The 26,702-nt window shown below is 42.6% G+C and overlaps 1 protein-coding gene and 1 pseudogene across 2 annotated transcripts in view; one reads left to right on the top strand and one right to left on the bottom strand.

Annotated features, from left to right (window-relative positions):
• The window catches only part of LOC146812650 (solute carrier organic anion transporter family member 4A1-like), a 542,408-nt gene that overhangs the window by 45,566 nt on the left and 470,140 nt on the right, over positions 1–26,702 (top strand). The window lies entirely within an intron of this gene.
• Positions 1,238–2,778, bottom strand: LOC146812651 (myelin-associated neurite-outgrowth inhibitor pseudogene; annotated as a pseudogene). The gene has a single exon (XR_014966881.1). The product of XR_014966881.1 is annotated as a myelin-associated neurite-outgrowth inhibitor pseudogene (transcript).

Raw genomic sequence — 26,702 nt, 5'->3', positions numbered from 1 at the left:
TTTCAATTGGATTGGAGCTCACAACTCCTTTACGCGTTTCCTCCCATACCCTTGATCCCTCGGATTCTGAGGAAGATTCGCCAAGACCGGGCCCAAGTCATATTGATCGCCCCGGATTGGCCAAGAAGGGTGTGGTACACAGATCTTCTTCACCTCTCATCGCACCCTCCGCTCCGTCTCCCTCTCAGAGCAGACCTCCTCTCGCAGTCGCAGGGGCAGGTTCTACACCCCCACCTCCAGAGCCTGCACCTTCATGCCTGGAGATTGAACGGGGCAATCTGAGTTCCTTCTCTCTCCCGCTGGATGTGGTGGATGTTATTTTATCGTCCAGGCGATACTCCACCAAGTCTGTTTACTCTTCCAGATGGTCTAAATTCGTTAAATGGTGTGAAGACAGATCCTTTAAAAAAAAAAAAATTATTTATTTTTTATTAAGCAGTTCCAGAAGATACATAGATATGAAATAACAATCAGTGATAAGACCAGCAATAAATTACAGTAGATTGATAATAAAAGGCAGTTGTTTTACAAGAAAAGGAATCTTAAGAATAATACAATTCGTCAGACATTAAAATAGCTAGATCCAATAAACGGGGAGTTAACCCCTAATGCACAGTGATTTTAGAGATATTTGCAAGCGGATCAGTTCATTGGAGCCTCACCCCGATAGTGCTAACCGTTACTTCTGTTGGTTCCTTCCTATGTCCTCCTTACATTCCTGATCCAACCGGCAAAAAATGCCCAAGCCTTCTGCTCCCGGATTCTAGCCTGTCTCCCTCTGCTGGCATAGATAGCCCTTTCTTTTTTTTTTTTCTTTTTCTTTTTTTTTTTTGTACATTATGTACTAAGATCACTGCAAAAGCTTTATGAACCAATTTCACATGTTTTCACAGTGCCATGTTCTGGCTACAATGTACTAGTTTGCCAATTCACGTAACACTGGAAAAAAACATTGGCAGCCCACCCGCTAATTTCTTACTATAAAGAAGCATACATAAATATATATATTTTTCTTTTTCAAAAGAAAAATCGTGCATTGTTCTGTGGCCACAGAAATACACCAGCAGTGAATTACGCACGATGCTGGTAGAACACAGCTCAATTTATCCATATCAGGTGAAACATTTAATGTTCTATTGCCATTGTAGTATAATTTGGAATGGATTTACCGATTGAAATGTATAGACAGAACAGAGGAGCTCTGTAAACATCCACTATAGGGACCTTTTACACGTATCAGAATTGATTCTTATTAATTGCTTAGCAGGCTGGGGTGTACAGTTATATGGTGCAAATCTGCACAAACAAATTAGGCTCACAATTCCACAAGTCACGTTTACTTTCTACATCACACCTCATTTCCAATGCAAGGAAGCTCCAACATTGTAACACTGAATCCAGAGAATGCAAGAAAAATAAGAATTCAGTCACCTCACGATGCAGGTTTTTTGTACCCATCTCGAGCTTACTATTTTGGCTCACCTAATAGAGTACTTGATGTTTAATAAAAGTATAATGCTCTTCCAGTTATCAGTACCCAAAACCGTAAAATGGTTGAGGCACTTCACAATAAACATTTTGATGCTCTGAAAAAGCAACTGGTTTTAAACTCTAGTACTAAAAACCTTGCATACAAAAAGTACATCAATACAAGGTTGCAAATACTTCAGTTCCTTTGGATTTTGCATATGATGTTTTTGCATCAGTCACTGCAGGTAGTAGATTGAGCAAGCTTTACGTTTTGCATGCATTCAACTAGTTATGGTCAGATACATTTATACTCCCTTTTTATCATTATAGTTAGCTAAAAAAATTGCAAGACAGTCCACAAAAACAGGATTTTGTTTTTAAGACGAATTGCTGGCGTTCCAAGATGTAAGATATGCAGCACCGGAAATTCTTCTGTGATCTGGAATTAGTAGTGTTTGGCAAAGTGTTGAAAGCACTCAGAAGTAAGTCCTGGCTGGAGGCAGGAGAGCTTCAGCACCCGCTGATAAACCTCATTACTGATTGCATATCTTCCATCTTCAAACCCTGCAAAGAATCACCACTGTGGGGGAACATAGCTGTAGGTTGGTGTTCCTGGGGCCCGATATGTAGGCATTGTGACTTGATGGGGGGCTACTGCAGACATAGCCATTGTGGTCCCAGCTACCATTCCCATAGTCATCCCGTTTCCTCTTTGAGGGTGCATGGGCGCAGGGTACATGGTTGCAGGCATGCCATTGGGTTGTACAACTGTGGTATGATGAATTACATGAGGTGGCGCTGCATACACAGGTTGTGTGTAGTATGCGCTTTGCTGTGTATATGGGTTCTGCTGTGGATATGCACTTCGAACAGGGTACACAGCAGTCTGGTAGGGGTTGGGTGAAGATGAATAGGGTGGCACAGCTCCACTAGTTGGTGAACAGGACACCTTGTATGGTGTGCCTGGTGTATAACCAGTTTGAAAGGCAGGATTGGCACCAGCATACATATTAGTAGAATAGGCAGGTGCTGCTGCTGCATAGCCCACTGGGAAACCTGCAGGATAGCCAAGTCCTTTGGCATTGGCATAAGGAACTCCTGAAGACCCAGGGCTATAAACAGGATTCATAATGTTAACTTAAATCTCACGGAGGCGCCTCCTCTTCCCCCCGGAATGTTTTGCGCCTCTTCCTCGGTCGGGGGGGGAGGGAGGAGCGGCGTAGGCTATCAATCGCTTGAATAGTCCGCGGATGCGATTCAACCTCTTTCTTCCACGGCTCGACGGTGACTGCGCAGCAACAAACTGAAGGGAGATAGCCCTTTCTTGATTAATAAATTCCCAGGAGTCTGGCAAGCCACATATGGAAGGTTGGTGGTTCAGTATCTTTCCATCTCGCTGCTAGTAGTATCCTATATACCGCTGTCCCCAAGAAGAGACAGTATTCCTCCTCTACACTTAGACCCAATGAGCCATCATAGCGAAGAATCAACAGAGTAGGGGAAAATTCTACACTATGGCCAAATACTTCCTCCCAATACCCTGACAAGCCTTTTTAGGTCTCGCTGAGTCAGCGCGCATGCGCTGCTCGGAGAGACATATTGTATGTGAGTTTCCAAAGTGCTGCTGGCTGGCCTAGCGCTTGCGTGCACGTGAGCATGCACGCGCGCAGCCGCCATGCGCTACGCCAGCCAGCAGCACTCAGGAACACCTTTAGCGCGTCATCGCGATCACATTCGCTTTCACAGCGATCGTGATTGCGATGACTTTCGTGACCTCCTTGTTTTATTTCTTTCTTCGCATACATTCTCCTCGCAGATCCACTCGCCTTAATTATCATTACATTCTGCCCCTTCTAACGCAGCTCATTTTTTGAGGTCACCCACTCGCACCGAGTGCGTGCGAGCCCCGCGCGGGATTTGCAAGCCCTTCAAAATGGAGCTCGAACCTTGGCACTGATTCAGAGACCTGTTGTAATCTGTGAGCCTGGAAACAAAGGGCCTCATTAATGCAGCGACTCTGGGAGCCTTTGATGTTCGCAAGCTCAGCCTTCACTCTCGGTGCCATTTGCATCTGAACATTCATAAAAACATCATGTCTGCTTCCTCTGCCTCAGGCAATTTAGGAGCAAAATATAGCTTCTATTTAAAGAAACCCATTGAGGTGAGGCTCAGAATACAAATGCCACACAATCTCCAGACAGAAAAATCCAGCTGTATTTAATATTATACACGAGCTCAAAGCATTTGAGCATGTATCCGATTTCCATCGGATTTGACCGGCTTTACGTATGAGAGCGAAAAGTGAACCGTTGGCAGGCCGCACTTTAAATGCTGCAACCTTCTAAGGGCAGACACTTACAATTCATTCTTTGATATTTACAACAACCTTCACAAACCGATTTGTATTTGTAATGTTCCCATTCATTAGTATGGATGCATTAACCAAACAATTTCAAATTTTTAAAATACAAATCTATTTGCTATATTCATGAAGAAAAAGTAAACGCTTTTCATTTTGACCACTTCTGTTTTTCCTGAAAATAAGTCGTGCATCGAAAGAGAAGGGCCAAAGTAGGCAGGGAGTGGGAACTCCTCAACATGTACACTGCTCTTAGCTCCCTTGAACGTGTGCCAAGTGCTTAACAGGTAAAACAATAAGTGCCGGGGCCCAAACCTTTGCTCAAAAACTGCCGCACTGGAGAAGGTCGCGTAGTGCATTACCAAAACTGCGTAGTCTCGATTCCCCCAGACATCCTTAACACATCACCAGCCACTTCCTGCCCCTCAAACCCACGCCTGTGTGTTGGTTCTGGGCCCTGCTTTCTTCCTTTGTCACTCTCTTTCTGGCTTTCTCTTCGTCTTTCTTTCCCCCCTTCATGTTTTTCTCTCTCTTGGTCTGATGAGGAAAATGAAGTGCTGGTGTCCAAAAATAAGTGCCGGTGGGCCCCACCTGCAACCACCAACTCAAATTAAGCCCTTCCTGTGCCCTCAGTTTTCAGGGCCATCCTATATGTTATGTGAGAGATGTCCCAACCCCTTGGGCTACAAGGGGTCGTCGGGATTTTACATTATACAGGTAAAAGTAGGCGTTTTTCACAAAATTAAATGCATCTTGGCATAGTGGGGAAAATTCAGATATGGTGTACAAGTGTAGGGTGAGGGTATTAAGATGTGAGGTGATTACATGAGGGTCATGATATTATTATAAAGCGCTTCATATAGCACTTCCTCCATTTCTAAGGGCTTTAGATAGCCAGCGGTAGTGACAACCATTATAAATAATTTCATGCATTTTTTCCTAACTCTGAATGATGGGTCGGCCTTGCTGGGACTCCGACTCTTGACCTCAGATCACTGTATGTTTCAGTGGTGAGCGTTGAAATCAGTTAGCAGTCCTGCATAAGCAGTATGCCTCTTTTTTTCACATGCCTACAAATCGCTGTTCCTCAAGAGCGGAAGCTGTCTTTAGGCAGGCCTGCATTGTTGAGCTCTGTGGCTCCTGTGGGTGCGCCCTGATAATGTCCATGTAGGCATCACATCCACAAGAGCTGGGACGAGACCAACAACCTCATTGTACACGGTCCCCATAACAATCTGGCAGGGTCAAGATCTGAACCTGAGTAGCTGGAGGAAGAAAGCTGATACAACCATCAAATTCATGTTCAGTGGCCCTGGACCCAAAGGGTGAAGTATCTATGGCACAAGACGGATGCAAAAGAAAGAGAACACCCAGGCACGACGTACCATCCCAGACTCACCATTGAGAAAACCTGGGCTAAGATGCTGGGAAGATATCTATGGGTGGGTTGGACAACTGAGCTCCAGGTTGTCTTTGATTGTTAATAAATCATCAATGCTAACAGTAATCTAATTGGACAGTTTAAGTCTTTCACCAAAGTTTTATCATATCCTCGATCACTACAGTAACACATCTTTTCTTATTGCATGGAAAGCGGACTAAGGTGAGTCAGTTCTCGCAAAGGTGAGTCAATCTAGCTGCACACCCATTTCCAGTGATAACCTTAATACCAACAGGTAAATGTAACCATGAGCAGTGTCAGCTGGTAATCTATGGTTCATTATTCGTCTCCTTACAAAGGGCCATCACTGACTGACTCTCTCTCTCTCACTGACTGACTCTGACTCTCTCACTGACTGACTCTCACTCTCTCACTGACTGACTCTCACTCTCTAACTGACTGACTCTCTCACTCTCTCACTGACTGATTAACTAACGGACTCTCTCACTGACTGTAATACAGGTACTATTTCCCAACCTTCACCCTCCTGTTACTGTTATTTATGCCCCCATAACCAAAAAAACCATAACAAGCAACCATTGGGACAGGCAGATAGAAGTTGCCTGCATTGAAAGGACAAAAAAAATGAAGACATTATTTATTGTTAATACTTTTTTAATATGGTCGTTCAGTTGTACATAATGCTTTCTTGGTCATATATAAGGTAACAAAAATGCTTCTTACACTTCTTTATTATAACTTTTCAGCATGCTGCAGACTTCTGTACAGCACTGCTTAAAGACATAGATAAAGTCAATATCTCTGGCTAAACACTTATAAGGTCCCAAAGGCGCGACCTATTGGCTATGCCAATGCTTGTTTTAACAGAGTTAGTTTGTCACAATCATAGAACATATGAGTCAGGGTGGCTGGCCCAAACCCACATCTAGGGCAATTATCATCTATCCTTTTCCCCCATATAAACAGTTTAGCTGGTGTAAAATATAAATTAAAAATAGTTTTATGCGATTGAGCTTTTAGGTTTGAAGATAAAAGTATTTTAGCTGTTAAAGGGAGGCTCATATAAATGTCAACATCGGGATTTACAAGCTTCAATGCCCAAGATGAATCAGTTTTTTCCAAATCGTCTGGGGTCTTATCAAGAAGTAGGCTATACAGGTTCCTAATTCTAGTGAATTTCCTAATTATGGGATCTAAAAGTGGAATCTTATCAAGCTTGATCTTAGGGGTATTTAAGGCGAGGATGTTTTTGCTCTGAACAAATTTAAAATACTGGTTATTGGGGATATCAAAAACCCTCTGTAGCACAGGAAAGTTAAAATCTTGCTCTCGCCCACAGAAATCCCCAATTGTTCTTAAACCCATCCTTTCCCATTTCTTTCCCATATCATCGTTAACCTGGGATGATAGTAGTGATGAATGCCATAGGGGAGTATATCTATTAATTTTCGGGATTACCATAAATCTGGAGACCTGTTTCCAAACTTTCCATGCACTCCGGATTACTTTAAATCTAACCTTTTTATAATAGCTTGGCTCCAATTGTTTCAGTAAGAGCCCTGGAGTTTCCTTCCCGACAGAGAGTTCGTATATAGTGGGTATTTTTAAACCTTGCTCTATTCTAGTATCATTTTCTACTATAAACAGAGTGGCCATTTGATGGAGAAGAGCCGCCCAATAATATAGGGTGATATTAGGGATTGCTAAGACACCCCTGTCTTGTGGTAGGGCTAAGTATTTAATTGCTCTCCTAACCTTCCCGTACTGCCATATAAAGTTGGAAAACATTGATTCCAATGTTTTCAAAATACTATCTTCTACTGCCAGCGGAATAGCCCGAAACAAATACAATAGCTTTGGAAGCATGGTCATTTTTAAGATATTTCCCCTCCCAATAATAGACAAGTGTAAACCGCTGACTCTCCTTAGATCATTCCCTATAGTTTTAATCAAGGGTTCAAAGTTGCATGTATTAATTTCCTCTATTTTAGCGCTTGTACAGACCCCCAAATAGATTGCCGTGTCTGCTTTCCTTGGTTCGTTGTAATTAATATTATCTGTACATAGGACAATAGATTTCCCCTTATTCAAAGCATACCCAGAGAAAAGCCCATAGCTTTCCGCGATTTTATTTATTTCTATAATTGCCTCAGCTGGGTTTGGGGTTAGTACCGCCACATCATCGGCATAAGCCAGTACTTTGGTCTCATAACCACCAGTAATAATTGGCTTAATATTCCGACTCTGTAGGAGTTTAACCACCAAAGGGTTGATATATAGAGCAAATAAAATCGGGGAGCAAGGACAACCTGCCTTGTCCCTCTTGATATATTAATAATATTAGACTCCTTGCCCATAAGTTGCAATCGGGCCCTTGGTTAACAGTACATGGCATTAATTGCTTTTATAAATTGGGGCCCAAATGTATTTATTTCGAGTATCCCCCATAAAAACTCCCAGGACACCCGATCAAAAGCTTTCTCAGCATCGAGGAGGATCATAGCCATCTCGCCCCCCGTCCCAGACATGATATCAAAAAGAGAGATAACTCTGCGGGTATGGTCGGTCGTTCCTTTGCCCGGGATAAAACCATGTTGCCAGGGGGAGACCAGATGTTCAATGACCCTCCCAAGCCGGTTGGCCAAGATTTTGAACTATAGTTTAGAGTCTGAATTAAACAAGGAGATTGGTCGGTACGAAGATGGGCTGTCAGCCGGCTTGCCTTTCTTAGGAAATATTATTATGTCGGTCTCTTTCCAAGACTCAGGGGGGATTCCACTATATTGCACTCCCTTGAACAAGTCCAGGAGGAGAGGTATTATTACTGTTCCTAAGATTTTATAAATCTCTAGCGGGATTTTGTCCGGTCCTGCGGCTTTCCCCGAAGCCATACCTAACAGGGCTAGATGAATTTCCTCTAAAGTAATTTCTTCTTCTAATTCGTCTCTTATTAACCTATCCAATCCCCCTCCAAGTTCGATGCCTGCTGTCAATTCTACTAGGGCTTGCCTAACTTCAGCTGTGTCTTTCTTGATATCATCTTGGTACAAAATTTGATAATACTGTTGAAACCCTTTAATAATATCTTCCGGATCTGTATATTCTTGTCCATCTATTTTAATTGAGGGTATTGCATTGAGAGAAATCTTCTGACGAGTGCGTAGGGCTAACCTCTTACCTACCAGCTCACCATTTTCATATGAAGCTATTCCGATGTGATTGGAATTCTTCTGCTGATCACTGCGTTAGCCAATTATTCAATTCTGCTTTTAAAGCAATTATTTGATGTTGAATGTGAACTGCATCTTGTCCCTGTATTATTGCCAGAACATGTTCTTCTTCAGTTCTAGCCAACTCCCGTGATATTTGCTGATTCTTGTTTTCCTGCTCCTCTTTAGCTCTGGCCGTATAGCTAATGGTTTCCCCTCTAAGAGTAGCCTTAAAAGAGTCCCAAACAACCCCCCTGCCCGCGCTGAAGCGGTTCATTTCAAAATATTTTTGTGCCCAATCCTTAATAAATGCGATATAATCTTTATTCACTCTCAACTTTCTATCAAACGTTCATTTAGTCCGACATCTTTTAAAATTAGTTGCTTCAATTTCTAAAATCAGAGGATTGTGATAAGATATTAATTTAGGGAGTTTCATGATCTCAGCTTGTACTAACAAATCTCTTGTTCCAAAGAAGTAATCAATCCGGACATATTTATTGTGCGGGCAGGAGAAGTACGTGTAGCCAGGGTTGCTCGGATATTTTAAATCCCAGATATCAACCAGACCATGGCTATTTTTAAGGTAATTTAAAGCCCTGTAGACTCTAGGTTTCTGACCAGAATATCCGCCCTGCCTTTGCTTCCCAGTATCTATATCTAAAGAAATATTTAGATCTCCGCAGAAAATTAGGGCGTTTGGCCAAGAAGCAAGTTCTATTTCTAGATCTTCAAATATTTGAGGGTCATCTTGGTTTGACCCGTAAACCGAGCATATCGTAACTCCTGATGTAAGATCTACTTTGACCCACCTCCCCAGAGCGTCCACTGCCGTGCGTTTGGCTAATCCTAATGATGTTTTAGCTAGGATGGCTACCCCACGAATATTAGAAGTCTGAGTTGTACAGGCAAGAGTATTATAACCACCAACGCTTAGTAATTCTCTTTTCCCCCAGGGAATGTGTGTCTCCTGTAAGCAGACTACATCCATAGAATTTAACCTGATAATTTCAGCATAGCGAACCCTCTTAGCCTTGTCATTAAAACCCACCACATTCCATGAACATATAGTTATCTTCCCCATTGAAATTTAATTCTAAATTCCAGGAATTCTTTAATTAGCAACCTAATGCCCTCATGTTCCTCCACAATATGGCTCTCCTTCTGTCTTTCATTAATCTCTTTCGACTGCTTCTTCAATTTGTTACTACTTCTGGAAATGCTTTTTTTATCTTGCTTTTTACCCTCCACACTCCCCCACCCCCTCCACATTCCCACCACCCCAGCATCCCCACCTCCGCTCATGAGGCGTACAGACTCAATCTAGAGTCTGTTTGTGATGAATGTGCAACACATAGCCAGAGCCCTAATGCCGGGACCTTCCACTAATACTTGGTAGATGCTGCTCATAGAAACCCACCTCACGCGTTTGTTCTTTAAACATGCATTTAATTTCATAGTATTTCTAGCTACCTTTCATATATACTAATTATACCCAACACACAAAAGGAGAAATAAAAACCATCCGAATATCTAGTGCTACCTTATCCCTTCATATTTGGTTTAATCTGACCTTGTGATAATTAAATCCTTCAGCTTACTTAGTATTTTACAGCTATCTAAGTCTAATCCTAGCCAGACAGACCGTCCAGATATTCTCTAGCCTTTATTTCGGTCAAAAAGAATTTGGTTTGCCCCCCCCCCCCCCCTTACCCCCCCCAGACCACTTTAAGCCGAGCTGGATTATTTAGATAAGCTTGCGCTTTTTTATCTTGGAATGGTTTAATAAGCTGGTGCAACCTCCACTGCCTTTCGATGGTGGAGTGACAAAAATCTGGGCGAACAAAGTAAGAGATCTCATTCCTAGTTCTCTTCGCTTCTGGTCTTGCTTTCTCAAAAACCGCTTGGCGTAGTAAGAAATTACCAAAATACACCAAGATGGCACGGGGAAAAGCCACAACCTTTGCTGGCTGTTTCTGAACAAAGGGAACACGGTGAGCATGTTGCACTTCCAAAGCCCAATTCCACTCAGTGAGTTCTGGCAAGGACTCTCGAAGTAAGTCCACCACATATGAGCGAACATCTCCCCCCTCGACCCCTTCAGGAACTCCCAGCACCCGTAAATTGTTCCTCCGCTGATGATTCTCAAATTCCTCTAGCTTCCATTTGACATCTACTAGCTGTGCCTCATGGGAATCCACTCGAGATTGGTTCGAGGCCAGCTTAGATTCATTAGAGACAATCCTAGACTCTATATCAGTCAGCCGCTCCCCGAATACACTGCATGTCTTGATTTGATTTCGGACAACCCCTTGCGTCTTCCGCATGGCAGCTTGTGCCTTGCGCCCATCCTGGCGCGTCTCTTCCCGGTGCAATGAGATGGCCTGGAAAATAGCCTCTAGCGTTGGGGGGGTTGATCCAGGATGATCTGAACTAGGCGGATCAAGGGGTAAAGGATTAGTAAGCTGATTCGTGGGAGTATAGTCCCAGGCCAGATCCTTCCCCCCCTGTCTTTTTTTCTTTTTCTTTAAAATAGTTTTTAATTTAGAGCCCGCATCCTCTCCCTGATCACTGCAGCTCTCATCCGTAGTAGATAACAGATCATCCGACCACTCTCCCCCGTCAGAAAGGGAAAAAAAGTCACTAGGTTCTTTCTCAAGCTCCGTATCCCCAATGTTGGTTCTGCTAGCTTTAAGGGTTGTTTGGGACTGGGATTGGCGAGCTGTAGCAAATTCTGTTCCAGACAATTGTAGCTGAGGTGGAGTAGATGTTATGTCCACCCCCCTGCTCCCCCAATCGTATCCAGTGGGTCAGCTGAGTTATTGATACTAGAGGAGTTCTCCATCATTATGTTTTCGTCCAGACCGAGTCTCATCGAGCTCTCTACTCCCCCATCACCCGTCAAAGTCAAAGTCACATACGGAGGGGGAGAACCGGGCATATCAGGCATACCTTCATTATCAGCGGGTCCCCCGTCCTGACCGCGTATCTCCAGGTTAGGAGAGTCCTCTGCCTCGCTCCGTACTTCTGGTGTTGCCTGGATCGCTCTCGGGACCTCAGAGGCATCCCCAGCATTCGCGGCATACGCGCTCATTTTGGGACCGACATTGCTCTTCCCTTCCTGGCCCGGAGGTGCTTTCCCGGCTGACCCTCGTAGCAGATCAGCCACAGTAGGGCCGGCCGGGCATCCCTTCTGCACAGCCCTGCCTCTTCCGCGTTTAGGACTCTGTGAGGGCGACCCCAGCGCTACCGGAGCTGCAGCCTTCTCAATTCCGGCATCTCCCGATTCCGCCGGCCCCCGTAGCGCCAGCCTGGCCGTTCTAGCTTTGGCAACCGCAGCCGTCATGGGACCCATCACAACAGATTCCGTGGCCTCCGCTTCGGCCCCTATCTCAGCCGGTAGGTAAGACCTCCTCTGCAGGTTTCCGTCGGCCTTGGAGATCGTACTAAAAAAGTATCGTAGTACGGCCAGTCCGATGACGGTTCCAAGTAGAAATATCTCCTAGCCGGTTTTAGCTCTTCCTCGCAAGTCTCCGTGTTCATTTCTCATTCAGGTTTCTTAATACAGCATCTTAGGATGGTTTTCTCTGGCTCTCTAGGCTCAGTGTGCACAGCAGTCTCAAGCGACCGCCATCTTGCCTCCAGTGGAGAGAGATCCATTGATCCCTTAAAGGCCCACTTGTCTGATGTTCTTTATTTTTCGCTGTTCTTGGCCCAGCAGGGTTGTGCTGTGGCCACTGTTAAGGGCTATTTATTGGCTTTGTCGGCTTTTCTATGTGTGCCAGACCAGCCGTCTTTATTTAAGTCCCCCATTGTCATGAGGTTCATTAAGGGCCTTACAAATAAGTTTCCTCTCACTCCTTTCATTATGCCTCAGTGGGATTTGAATCTCGCTCTTACCTTTTTAATGGGTTCTCCATTTGAGCCTCTTCATACTTGTCCTTTGAGGCTACTTTCTTTTAAAACGGTCTTCTTGATTGCCATTACCTCAGCTAGGAGGGTAAGTGAGCTTCAGGCTCTTAGTTTGAAGCCTCCATTCTTGACCATTCATGCAGGTAAGTTGGTTCTAAGGACAAGGGCTGCTTTCCTTCCCAAGGTGGTTACTCCTTTCCATATGTGACAGTCCATTACTTTACCCACCTTTTATCCTCCCCCTCACACTTCCAAGGAGGAGGAGAGACTTCATCACTCGGACTCTAAGAGAGCTATCAGCTTTTATTTGGACAGAACAAGTGATCTGAGACTGGATGATCAGCTCTTTGTGGGCTACGTTGGGAAGATGAAAGGCAAGGCTGTGCATAAGCGGACTCTCTCCAGGTGGATTATCTTGTGCATCAAGATTTTCTATGCCTTGGCCAAGAAGGACCCTCCTGAAGGTATCAGAGCTCCTTCCACTAGAGCTAAGGCTACTTCTTCTGCTTTGGCTAGAGGTGTTCCTGTTATTGATATTTGTAAAGCAGCAACTTGGGCCTTCAGCACAGACCATTGACATAAAAGCAATGAACACAATATTATTCTATAAAAATATCAGAAAATTAATATCATTAACTAAAATATCGCCTTCTTATACTTAACTAATTAAACCCCAAATATCGAGAACACAAATATTGTTACACATATCTATTTTAACTTATATTGAATACAGAAATACCGGAAACAATAATATAGTTAATTTTAAATAAACATATGCTTTGTCAAAAATATCACCTCACTCAAAATCTATTACAATAGTATTGTCAAATTATTTACATTATCATTAAAAAACATAAAAATAACTAGTTTTTGCATTAAGCAACCAATCAATCAATCAGGGGATTTGAAGAGCGTGCTACATACCCGTGAGGGTCTCAAGGCGCTGAGGGGGGAGGGGGGGGGGGCGCCGCTACTGCTCGAAGAGCCAGGTCTTGAGGCGTTTTCTGAAGGCGAGTAGGTCTTTAGTCTGCCGTAGGTGGGTAGGTAGGGTGTTCCAGGTCTTGGCGGCGAGGTAGGAGAAGGATCTGCCGCTGGAGGTGGTTCGTTGGATGCGGGGGACGGTGGCGAGTGCGAGGCTGGCAGAGCGGAGCTGGCGGGTGGGGGTGTTGAAGCTGAGTCTGTTGTTCAGGTAGGCTGGTCCGGCGTTGTGGAGTGCTTTGTGTGCATGGGTGAGGAGTTTGAAGGTGATCCTCTTTTCGACGGGGAGCCAGTGTAGGTCTCGCAGGTGGGGGGTGATGTGGCAGTGGCGGGGTACGTTGACGATCAGTCGGGCGGAGGCATTTTGGATGCGCTGGAGTCGTCGTAGGTGTTTAGCTGGGATTCCGGCATAGAGTGCGTTGCTGTAGTCTAATCTGCTGCTGACGAGGGCTTGTGTTACCGTTCTTCTTGTTTCGGCTGGGATCCATTTGTAGATTCTGCGAAGTGTGCGGAGGGTGTTGTAGCAGGAGGAGGAGACGGCGTTTACCTGTTTGGACATGGAGAGGGTGGAGTCGAGGATGAATCCTATGTTGCGTATGTGGTCGGTCGGTGTCGGTGCTGTCCCCAGAGTGGTCGACCACCAGGAGGCATCCCAGGCTGAGGGGGTGGGTCCGAGGATGAGGACCTCCGTCTTGTCCGAGTTCAGTTTCAGACGGCTGCTCCTCATCCAGTCGGCGATGGCCTTCATTCCGTCGTGGATGTTGGATTTGGCGGTGCGTGGGTCCTTGGTGAGGGAGAGGATGAGTTGAGTGTCGTCGGCATAGGAGATGATGTTGAGGTTGTGGTGGCGGGCCACTTGTGCGAGGGGGGCCATGTAGAATAGCGTCGGGCTGAGGGAGGAGCCCTGGGAGACGCCGCAGATGATGTCGGTGGCTTCGGATTGGTACGGCGGGAGGCGGACGCTCTGGGATCTGCCGGAGAGGAAGGATGTGGTCCAGTCGAGGGCCTTCTCTTGGATACCGGCTTCATAGAGGCGAGTCTTTAGTGTGCGGTGGCAGACCGTGTCGAAGGTGGCCGATAGGTCCAGGAGGATGAGGGCTGATGTTTCGCCGTTGTCTAATTGGCGCCTGATGTCGTCTGTGGCGGCGATGAGGGCTGTCTCGGTGCTGTGGTTTCGTCTGAATCTGGATTGGGAAGCAAATAATTAGAATAAACATTAAACAATATACATGTACGTTTTAACAAAAAAAGTATGACATCACCAAAATAATTGTAATTCACTCCCCAAACATATAACTAAATTCATACAAAAATGAGCACATATTTTTTAACATAAATTACAAGCATTTATACTATAAATATATATATATATATATATATATATATATATATATATATATATATGTATAAAATAATATTCAACAGTATCGAACTACAAATTAAACATTATAAATGAAACATAAGTTGGTGTTTACCGTAGGAGGGCATAACTTATATTCGGCTATAAACAAACGTAACCAATAAACTCACACAAACAATTAAATCAACAATATAAAAGGCACACAAATGTTATCAACTTAATACTGCAAAAACAACAAAAGCTGGAAGACGAGGAAATTCTGCCAGACTCTCTGACAGGAACCTGAAAAAAGAAATATGTACATCATGACTACTAACTTGCAATTAATGAATACTTATATTAAAAATTGTAAAACAACTAACAAAAAACTCTTCAACTTATATCTCTTTACATGTACCTACTAAAAGAAAATACTACAACTTCGAGAAAGTGTTAACCTTGCGAAAAACAAAACCAATCAAAAACCACTAAATAGTAAGTATATGTAAATTATTATAAAATAGAAACATACCCCAAAACTATCAACCTCAACCTCTACAAACGATCACCAAATAAACATTTAAATTAAAACTGACATTTAGTTTTTTCTTCCCAGAAAAGAAAGCACCTCCATATTACAACACTCCTAACAAAAAAGCTGCAAAAAAGTGTAAAACATCTAAGAAGAACGTACAAGAATAAGTAATAAAAGTGGTTGCAAATTTAATAACAAACATGTAAACATTTTGAAATTGTAATTCTTATACAATTCCGCAATGACAGGAAGAACAAGATACGTAACATCCAAGTAATGAAAGCATTTGCTAAATTACATGGGCTGAACCTACAACCAAGAAAGTACATCAATGGAAAATGTGAATTGGAAACGTACCAAATATTATTCTAATGCATGCTACAGGAGGGTCACTACAAAAGATGATGATGTAATTAATGTAAAGGAGCGCAACCATCCCCCAAATGTGACAAAAATAGAAGTAAGGGAGGTATTGCAGGATATGGAAGCGAGGCAAGCACTAGCTCCTAGGAGCTGACAACAAAAAGCCTAAAAGATATATTCCTATAAGTCCCTGAACCCATCACATGCAAAACAAATACCTATACCCACTTTAAAATGTTTAATTGCATGAACTGAAAAAGCTACCAGCGACACCCCTCCTGCCTCTAGAAAATACCAAGATATTTAAATACCTGAACACTTAAAAATGGCACATAATGAGGAAACCTTCCTGTTACATGACAACCTAAACAACTAAAACAAAGCCACTGTCAAATCTGGGTGATGGGTGGGGCCTTCAAAATGTGTCCCAAATCATTCACCGAGATATACATCATACATAGTGAATATCAAAACCCAAATATCCCTCTCATACATGCCGTATCACCAAATAAACAAAGTAGCACTTACTACAAACTCTTAAACCAAATTAAATATAAAACAAATAACTGCTACTCACAAAGGATAATCATAGACTATAATCCAAACCATTTAAAAAGTTTATCCACACACAGCCATACACGGCGGCTACTACCTTTTTTTTGTTTTTGTTTTTGTAGTCCTCATTTCACCATGCTACTGCATTCTGGGCTGTATAAAAAACACCCTCGATCCCTCTGTGGTCCATGCAGATTCAGGCCTGTGGCCCCCACGGCACTGGTCTTATAAGGAGCGAGCGGGATCCGCCACCACCAAATCCATGGCATGATTTAATCATTGGACCAAGTATCCATGTTTGTGACCAACCAAAAGCTTTTTGTTGAAACCCTATCCTAACCACTTCAAATAGTCCGCCCACAACTATTTTGACCTGTGTGGGTTACATTTAATATCTGATTTACATGTCCAATTTACTGCTCTTAACCAAGCTGCTGGGTGGGGAGGCAAGGAGTCTAACCACCTTTTTACATATCTCTTTTCTTGCCAAAAGCAACAAATAGAATAATAAGCCCCTTTTCTTACTGCTCCGAGCCTGTCGAGAGGCACTATCTACCCCAAGAAGCACCAGTATTTCAGTCAAAACAATGTTCTCTGCTATAATTGCCCTTATAATGATTTCAACATTCTTCCAAAATTCTTGAATACTTGGACAAGTGAAGAAAACATGGACATCATTGGCCCTTAAAAGATTGCACCTCTTACAGCTGGAAACCGGTTGCAGCACAAAATTAGCTAATCTTTGTGGGCTCTATAACCTGTGGATGACCAAAAAATGATGACGTTTAAAATTAGTAGGAGATACAATAGCATATAAGATTTTCAAGGAATCCATCCCAAAGACTGTTTACAGCCTTCCTGTAGTGTACTTGTCCAGATATCAGAGGGGTCTTCAGTTTGTCTTCTTCCGCCTCCAAGAACTGTCCATATCATTTTGCCACTTCTTTAGTGCTTGGGTTTGTATCCTGTAATGAAGCTTTAAAATCCCACCTGCCCCCCACCTCCTCTGCAGCAGTGGAAGATCATGAGGTGAGCTGCAAGTACGTGAACCTAAATAACTTATTACCTGTCCTGTTGTTTAATGCATCCCATGGAATCATTCCTTCTGTTGTTAACAGGTCCCCCCAGTTTGTTATCCCCGCCTGTTTTAATGGCAAACTCGAAGCGTCTTTCATACACTCCAGCGTTCCAGGGTATTCCCAAATTGGAGAAAAATCTGAAAAGTAACCGATCTTTAATAATCGTCTCACTGTAAGCCACGGTTTCAGTGCAGATTTAAGCCTTACTTTTTAAAACAAATTTTGGGCTCCAAATTTGTATAGAAATGCTTTTGGACTCAGTTCTTTAGCCATTTCTCTTAGTATTAACCCCCATGTGGTGCTGATGGACTCCCCTGCCAACATACGGATGTTTTTGAATTGGAAGGCCATGCAGTAAAGTTTAAGATCTGGCAATGCTAACCTGCCCTTTTTAAGACTGCTTTGTAATTTTTGTCCATGAGAGGCGCACCCCTACCCCCGAGATGCCCAAATGAAGTTCGATATTTTCCACTGGATTTTGTTTATTTCTTCTTTAGAAAAACTGTGTGGTATACCATTAAAAAGGTATGTTAGCTTCGGTAGAACCAACATTTTTATCAAATGTACTCTCCCATAAATAGACAAAGGTAATTTCTTCCACCTAGTTAGTTGCTTCTCCACCTCCTTCATAACTCATTTCAAATTACGAGAGGGAATCTCATCAATTTTATTTGTGATGACAATCCCCAAATACCTCATCTCTTTACATATTCTGCCACCCCAGCCCTCCATATTCCAACACATCACTTCCTTCTTAGATAAGTTTACTAAATAACCAGAAAAGACCCCATATTCGTTTGTCAATTGTTCCATTCTACTTAGTGTGTGGGCCGGATCAGAAGTATATATTATCATGTCATCTGCATATAATGCAATTTTACTGTGTGAAGGGAGCTGGTGTATGGGGATAATTTGATCATCGGCTTTCAGCAAGTGTGCCAGGGGTTCAATATATAAGTCGAAAAGGAGTGGAGACAGGGGGCAACCCTGCCTTGTCCCTCTATGGATATCAAATCTCCTTGTCAGGGATCCATTTATAAGAATTTTGGCCGTGGCGTGCTCATATAGTTTTTGCATTGCTCTTATAAAGTCTAAGCTAGAACCCATGGTATCTAAAACAGCCCATAGAAACCCCCAGCTAACGCGATCAAATGCCTTGGCGGCGTCTATAGGGATTACCGCCAACGGAATTGATCGAGCAACTGCTAAATCTATTGTTCCGATTAGAGACAGTGTAAGATCCTATATTTGTCTCTTTGGAACAAAGCCTTTCTGATCAGTATGGTTCAGTTGGGGGTCGACCCCGGCCAATCGCCCGCCAAAATACCCGTGTAGATTTTATGGTCTACATTCAGTAATGAGATCGGGCGATATGAATCAGCCCTCCTCGGGTCCTTGGCCGGTTTTAAAATCAATGTAATTATAGCCTCTCTCCAAGACATCGGGGTCAGCCCTTCCTCTATATAGACTGAATTAAAAAGAACTTTAATTTCCGGCACTATCTCGTGTCTATCAATTTGTAGACCTCAGTTGGTACAGAGTCAGGACCCGCAGCTTTAACGTTTTTCATACGTTTAAGCTGCTCTTTGATTTCCCCCTCGGTAATGGGGGTGTCAAGTTTGTTCCTGCCCTCAACTGTTAAAACTAGAAGGACTACGTTGTTTAGCCAGCGTTTCAATACCTCTTCATCTATTCGCTCTGAATCAGTATATAACTCAGAAAAAAGGGAGACCAGGTTCTCCTGTATTTCTTCTTCGTTGTTTGTAGTAACTCCCTCTGGGTTAATTACCAACTCCTCAATGTGGTTTCTCGCCCTCTCAGCCTTTGACTTCCAAGCTTAAAGTGCTCCGGCTTTTCCTCCGTACTCAAAATGTTGCATACGCCCAGTAGCCCACCTTTCCCTACATTTTAGGTCAAGTTTGATCTTATAATTCAATCTGGCTTCCTCAAGGTTTTTCAAAATCTCCTCTCTCTGCGTTATATTGTGTGCCCCCTGCTGCGATCTTCTTTCTAATGTCCCAATCTCTTCTTCCTCTTTCCACCTTATTCTTAAAAGAGACCTGACTTTGTAGAAACCCCCTAAGGAAGGCTTTAAAAGTATCCCGGATAACTCCTCTTGGAGCTGATTGTGCATTGATCTTAAAAAACTCTATGGTAATTTCCTTCAAGCGAGCTGCCACATCTAAATCTAATAATATGGATCTTTTTAATGTCCATCCCAGATTATTTCTCCTTTTAACACCCTTCAATAAGATACTAACCATGGCATGATCAGAAATATGTCCTGGGAGTATACATACTTCTTTCAAACTCCCTGCCAACTCTCTATCTACTAATAAATAATACAGTCGTGAAAAATGATGGTGTTTTTTACTATGGAAGGTGTATGCTCTTTTACCTTGCATTAGATACCTCCAGGAGTCAACCAAACCCAGTTCAGATAACATATGCTTGAGAGCATGTCTTATTTTTGTCCCTTGGTTTTGGGCGGCCCTCCTACTAGTATACCTATCTAATACTGGGTCTAAAAGAGTGTTAAAATCCCCCCTATTATTATAGGTTCTGAATTGTGTAGGGGCCATTTTTTAAGGCGGCGAGCAGGATCGTCTCTTTAACAGTATGATAAAAAGTTTATCAGAATTGTTCTTGGCTTTTGTCGCTGCGAGTTCCTCTTAAAAGGATCCCTTTGGACCCGCTGTATTTCCAAATCGAGATTGATATCCAGTCTATCCTTCAAAGCCGTCTCCATTAACAGTTTCATCACGAAAGCCTTTAGGCTTCGCCCTTCCTCAGCTTCTGGTATATTTATAGTCTGAAGATTGTTCCTTCGAGAATGATTTTCTATTTGTTCCAAGTCATCTCAGGCTGGCGTTTTCTTTGACCAGAGCCTCTACTCCTTTGGAGTTTTTAGCTATGTCATTTCGCATTGAGCTGACTTCCACCTTCAATTGCCCTATCCGAGCAACTTCGTCATCTAACTTTTGCGCAAGTACTGTACAAGAGGCCTGAATGTCTGCTTGAGTTGCCTCTGACGTTTCGAACCGAGTTTTAAGTTCTTCCCGGAGACCTAGAAGGATAGATGCCAATGGAACATCTAGGTTTTCTGGGTTGGATCGAGGTGTCGCTAAAGGCTTAACTTGTGTCGAGCGAACTTAAAGGGATTGACGAGTTCTCTTGTTGTGGCCCCACCTCAATTTGTTCATCTTCCTCCTGAGGAGATAAAATGCTGAACATGTTTTGCGTGGTAACCTGAAAACGAATCTCTTCGGCGCCATGATTGTTCCTCGTTTCACGGTCACGGTCCCTTCGCCCCTCTTCACTTGTACTACTTTCTGGCATGCTGGGGTTGGCTTCGCTTATCTCAGGTTCAGGTTCAGAGAGTAAAATTGAAGGCTCCTCTGCTCTTCTGTTTCCAGCATCCCCATTTTTTTCAGGCGCCATCCCGTGTGTTAGGACTTTGTAATAGGATTTTAGGGACGGAGTGACTTTGATTTGTATAGGGGAATTTTTTTATCCTCTTTCTTTCCACGTGGGCTCTTCCCTTGCTGTTTTAAGTTTTTTTTGGCCCCTACAGCTTTTGGGGGGATAGTACTGACAGTGATTTCTCCCGCGCCCCTTTAGCAGAAAGAGTAAAGTCGTCACTTACCCCTTGAAGGCTTCCCAGGGTACCGAAGGTTCTTGTACTCAAAGCGTACCTTGATACTTTATCTGGAATCGCACCGGCGTTCTTACCGACCTTAGCAGGCACCGAATTAGTCTTCTCCATATGGGGTGAAGTACTGTGTGAGTCCTTCGTTCAGAGCTCGCTGGCCCATTCCATCCTGCTGGGACCCCCCCGTGATACACTTGTTGTGAAATGCTTCTCCTCTCAGCGTGCGCTGCATTCTAACTAGTTCTGACACTGCTAGTGCTGCACCTCAGTATGCGTGCGATTCTGAGACGCCGCAACAGCGCCGGCGCCCGCAACTACGCACACACTCTCTTTTCCTCCCCGGCGCCAAAACCAGGACCGCGACACAATCCGGTATTTTAAAACTGTGCATTCTGGTGGTTTATTTTAAGCGGAGATGGGTGAAGCAGGGTTGGGGGTCGCCCGGAAGGACATTGCAAGCACCTTCCTCACCCGCAACCGTTTACCTCCCGGCCGCCATGTTCCCCCTGGCACCAACCCACTAGATTGGTATTGCTTACTGCCGCTACTACCTTTTCAATCAAAGCATACAAAGATATCTCCAACAGTCTGCACTAAAGGGCTAATTAAGAGTACTGTGGTCCTGGGTCCGCCATACTCTCAGTGGCAGTCTGTCTGCCGCCACCCTGGCCGTCCGACTGCCTGATTTGGATGGAGGCGGTGGGACAGCCACAAGACCGATGCCTCCGCCGGGATATTTGATCCCGCCGTGGCGGTGGTGGGCAAAGCTGCGGCCTATGACGGCAGTGCTGATGCCGGCACCGCCGTCCAAATTATGATCTGCTGTCCCGCAGAACTTTTCATGGCAGGGATCCTGCCATGAAAAGGTCGGCAGGACAGCAAAGAAGGTCCTGTATATGGGCCGCAGCATACTGCTGCATTGACACAAAAGCACCACCACACTTGGATTACACTTGTAATCCGGGGGGGCAGGATCCTGACGGCTTGGTCTGCTGCGGCGGTCCCCCAGGAACACTGCCAAAGACATAATTGGGCCCTAAGCATGGAATATGCTTAAAACAGTCAGTCTGCTTTTGAAATAAAAAAAAAATCATACACTAGCCTATGTCCCTGTCCAAGAGGTAGCTAACCATAACCATTACAATTTATTAGAAAGCCCTTTCCACATCAAAACGAACACAAAATAAGCACCCTAATGGATTATTTCAAAGGTGCTTGGGTTGGCAGACTACATTGCCCTGGACACAGATGCCAACCCAAATTCCAAATACTGTGGTGGAATGTTTATAACAGCACCTTGGCACAGGAAAAAGCACAGGTGAAGGATGGCACAATGCCTTACAAGCCGGTGAAGGATGGCACAATGCCTTACAAGCCACAAGAGGAAGAACCCAACCTACTCTCTATAAATGTATAGAAGCATCCCAAAAAGAGCAAAGCTACCAGCAACTACGAACAGAGTAATCTATAACCCAGATTGCATCTAAATTTAGCAAACAAACCAAAAAAATATACGACATGCTTTTCATAAACAACAAAGGAGTGGATCACTTATCAATAATAGCTAAAAACATACTATATAATAAATACTAACTAAACTCCCAGATATGATAAACCAACATTACAAATAATTTTTTATATAAATAATAAACATATTTTATTACATCATTCAAAATATTAAATAATACTCTAATCTTAAATCACTGATATATTAAAATAACATATAAATTATTTATATACAAAAACTTAACTTTACCAACCAAAAAGTTCAAAGAACAAACTCGGTCCTTTACGTAAAATGATCACAACACATAAAATACATAAGTCCAAATAATAATCACATAATACATAAATAATAAAATATAACACAACTCACCCAAAACAAAAAAAATAAATATGACTTAGGACCTTATTATGACTTTGCCGGTCCTACAGCAGACAGTGCAACGCGTTTTCTGCTGTAGGACTGCCAAAGCCGTGGTGTTACCGCTCACCAGATTAGAAGTTAATCCTGTTCTGGCAGGCGGTCCTGCGATGGTCTGATGGCCGACTGCACCTCCCTGCATATATGCCACACTGTGCAGGAAGGAGGGATGCAAATCAAGGGGGCACTTCATTTGCCCCTCCCACCCCCCACATGCACCCCAGGCCCAAATCCGGCAGGGTGCCTTTTGCCATTCTGCCACCCTTTTCATAGTGGGTTCACTACCATGAAAAGAGAGGTCAAATCACAACTTGGAATATGCTTGCCGGTGTCAGCTGCGGCACTGCTAGCATATTTCTGCCAGGGACCTTAATGCATATACCCAAACAAATGCACAACAAATGATACAAACGTACTACAAAATTGAAAGTAGCAGTAAAAGAAAATGGCCGCTAAATAACATTTTAAAAAACACTATCTCCCAATAGAAATGAATGGGAAAATAAGTTAGAAATGTTGAATGAATGTATTAAAAAAATGTAAAGGCTATTAAACATTTAAAGCACATGTCAAAATGTTGTAAAAAATTTAAAATAAATGTTAAAGTATAAATTAAATGATTGTATAAAAAATATACATATATTTAATATATAGTGTAATAAGGTATGTTATAATTGTGTTAAGAATATGAAACAGTTTATTAAATGTTTAAAAAATGTTAATAGAAAAATGTATAACATACAATACTATTTAAATATGACTTACATTATTTAAAAATAAAAATATTTGCAAATTGTTTTATTTATCAACTACAAATATATATGTTTACATATTTAAAAATATACATTAAATAGGCTTTGAAAAATGAAATAAAATTTTTAAAATGTGCCATTTATCTTTATTCTATGAAGATATGTAAATAATGTTATTTTTGACATATATACAACTAACTACATTTTAAATTATCTTTCTAAACACCAACAATACTAATCAATTGACATAAACTACTCCTACTCCATAGAAATCCAATTTAACAAAAACACTCTAAAATGGTTATATTAAATATTCACACTCCAACGTACACCATTTTTAAAGAAAGTGTTGAAAACTAAAGGGGTAACATTCACAATTCCACTACAATCTAAACCAATTTGGGGAAGGTGTTGGACACTAAAAGGGTGACATTTACTATTCCCATTCCAGTCTAAACCAGTTTGGAGACTGTGTTGGACACTAAGGGAGTGACATTTACCACTCCAATCTAAACCAATTTGGAGACTGTGTTTGACACTAAATGGATTATATTTACTATTCCCATTCCAATCTAAACTAGTTTCTGGAAGGTTTGGATACTAAAGGGGTAGCATTTACCATTCTCACTCCAGTCTAAACTAGTTTGGAGACTGTGCTGGACACTAAAGGGTTGACATTTACTACTCCCGCTTCAGTTTAAACCAATATGGAGACTGTGTTGGACACTAAAGGAGTGATATTTGCTATTCCCATTCTAATCTAAACCAATTTGGGGAAGGTGTGGGACACTAAAGGCGTCACATTTACTATTCCCACTCCATCCAAATTAATTTGGGGAAGGAAATGGCTTTTACTATTCCCACTCCAATCTAAACCAATTTGGTGAAGGTGTGGGACACTAAAAGGGGTGACATTTACTATTCCCACTCCAATTTCCCATGTAAATCAATTTGGGGAAGGAATTGACACTAAAGGGGTAACATTAAGGGGCCGATGGGATTCGATATTGCAGAATCCAATTCGGAACCCATCTTTCCGAAAGAATCTTGCAAATTTTTCCAACGACCGATTACGATGCCCGGAAACAGTTTTGGCAGTCCGAATCAGTTTCGAAAGGCATTCGGACAGCCCGAGTCTTTCAGAGCCGAATCGTACAGCTCTATGGACACGGTTTCCGAACGAGCGATTATGATGACCGATTCGGACAGCCATTCTGATTTTGATCTGCCCGACACAAAACGGCTGTCGGCATCTGTCTTTGGAGGAACGTTGAGGGCCCCACTTCACCCGAAAGCGTCCAATTGGGGCCCGTGGGGGTACCCAAGGGACCTCTCTTCCCAACCATGCACAATGTGGCAGGCACCATGCGGTGCACGCCACAGGGTTCAAGGTTTTCCCCAACCACCTCTTTTTTCAATGGAAGCCTGTGTTCTCGTTTGGAACACAGGATCCCATTGAAGTCAATCCAAGTCCGACCGAACGATGTTGGGAAGCATCGTAATCGGTCTCGCAGAACCTGTTTTGTACAGGAACGATTCCGAGACCGTATCGTTTGGAACAGTTTCAGAAATACATCGTTCTCGGCCCCTTAGTTTTCCCACTCTAATCCAAACCAATTTGTGGAAGGTGTTCGATACTAAAGGGGTGACATTTACTATTTCCACTACAATCTAAAGCATTTTAGGCAATGTGTTGGACACAAAACAATTTATACACACAATAAATAACCCATGCTCACACAGAATTTTGATGTATAAAAAAATACAAATTACTTAGAAGACATAATAACGCAACAAAAAACCTATATGATTCAAATTTAAGATCAGCATGTGAAAGAATATGTTAATCACTATTGATAATTAATATATTTTTATTAATATTGAATTATATTCGTACACTTTGAAACATAACATAACAAAATCATAATCCAAAATAAAAAATCCTAAAATTGAAAGAAACTAATTTCAAATTCTATTTAATGGTAGTTTGTATTACCATTAAAATATTACATATGAAAATATAAATTCCCAATAATAAAAGTAATAAAAAAGGTGAGTGTTGATTATTGTATTTTCATAATTTGATGATATAACATTACTTTTATTTTTACATGTATTTAAAAACATTTTGAAACCATTCTTTCAGATAATTCATTAACAGGGACACAAAACACATAATAAAAAAAGGTATTAAATGCATTTTTTTTAAACAAAGAGGGTCATTAGGATGGCGGGCGGACATCTTGTCGTGGAATGGGACCACCCGCCATTGATGCGGGGGTATCATTGGGGAAATTAGGATACGCCCGCCACACTGGCGGGCGCATCCTGCATTCCTGACATTGCAGAGGGCGGTGCTCTCAGCACCACCCGTCGTAATGCCAAGAAGGCATGTCGTGCACCTCCATGCATTGTGCATGAAAATGCCCCCCATGTGCACCCCCCACCCCCAGAATCCCTGGGGGCCCGCTACGGGCCCCCAATGGCAAAAACCACCTGCCTCCACGGAAAGGCAGGTCCCTGCCAGCATAGTAATATGGATGGCGGTGTCTACCAGACACCACCACCATATAAACTGCTTTTCCGCCCGGTAGGCAATCGGGCGGATTGCCTACCGGCGCAAAATCAGCGGACGGTCTTCCCGTCCGCCGGGGTCCCCCCGCCATGGTAATGTGGCGGGGGGGGAATTAGCAGCGGGCGGAGGTTTTTGGCAGGCGGATCGCCACCACCACATGGGCGGTGGCGATCCGCCCGTTATCCTAATGGACCCCTAAATTTAAAAAAATTGTACTTTATTAAATTTAGATTTCATACATTTTATTTTTTACCAGAATTTCTATAATTCAACTAATTTTAATTTTTACAATAAAATACAATGTTGTTTACATTTAATATAATTTATCAATACATTGAACATAAATACGAAATATTATTTAGAACAATTAATAATGTAACAAAGTTAATTCATACATTTTCAATATTAATTTGCATACCATTAAAATAATTAACAGTACATTTAAATTAAAATATTAACTTTTTTTAAATCTCCCCACCCTTATCCCCTGAAAACCCTTTAATCCGATACTAACAATATATATATATATTATCAACAAAGTTGGATAACATGAAAAGGGGCAGGCTAGACAGCTCCTAAACACCTAGCCTTGGTTAGG

This window comes from Triturus cristatus, chromosome 7 (assembly GCF_964204655.1).
Source record: "Triturus cristatus chromosome 7, aTriCri1.1, whole genome shotgun sequence".
In the NCBI taxonomy this organism is placed as follows: Eukaryota; Metazoa; Chordata; class Amphibia; order Caudata; family Salamandridae; genus Triturus; species Triturus cristatus.
This window is presented reverse-complemented; position numbering and strand designations above follow the sequence as displayed.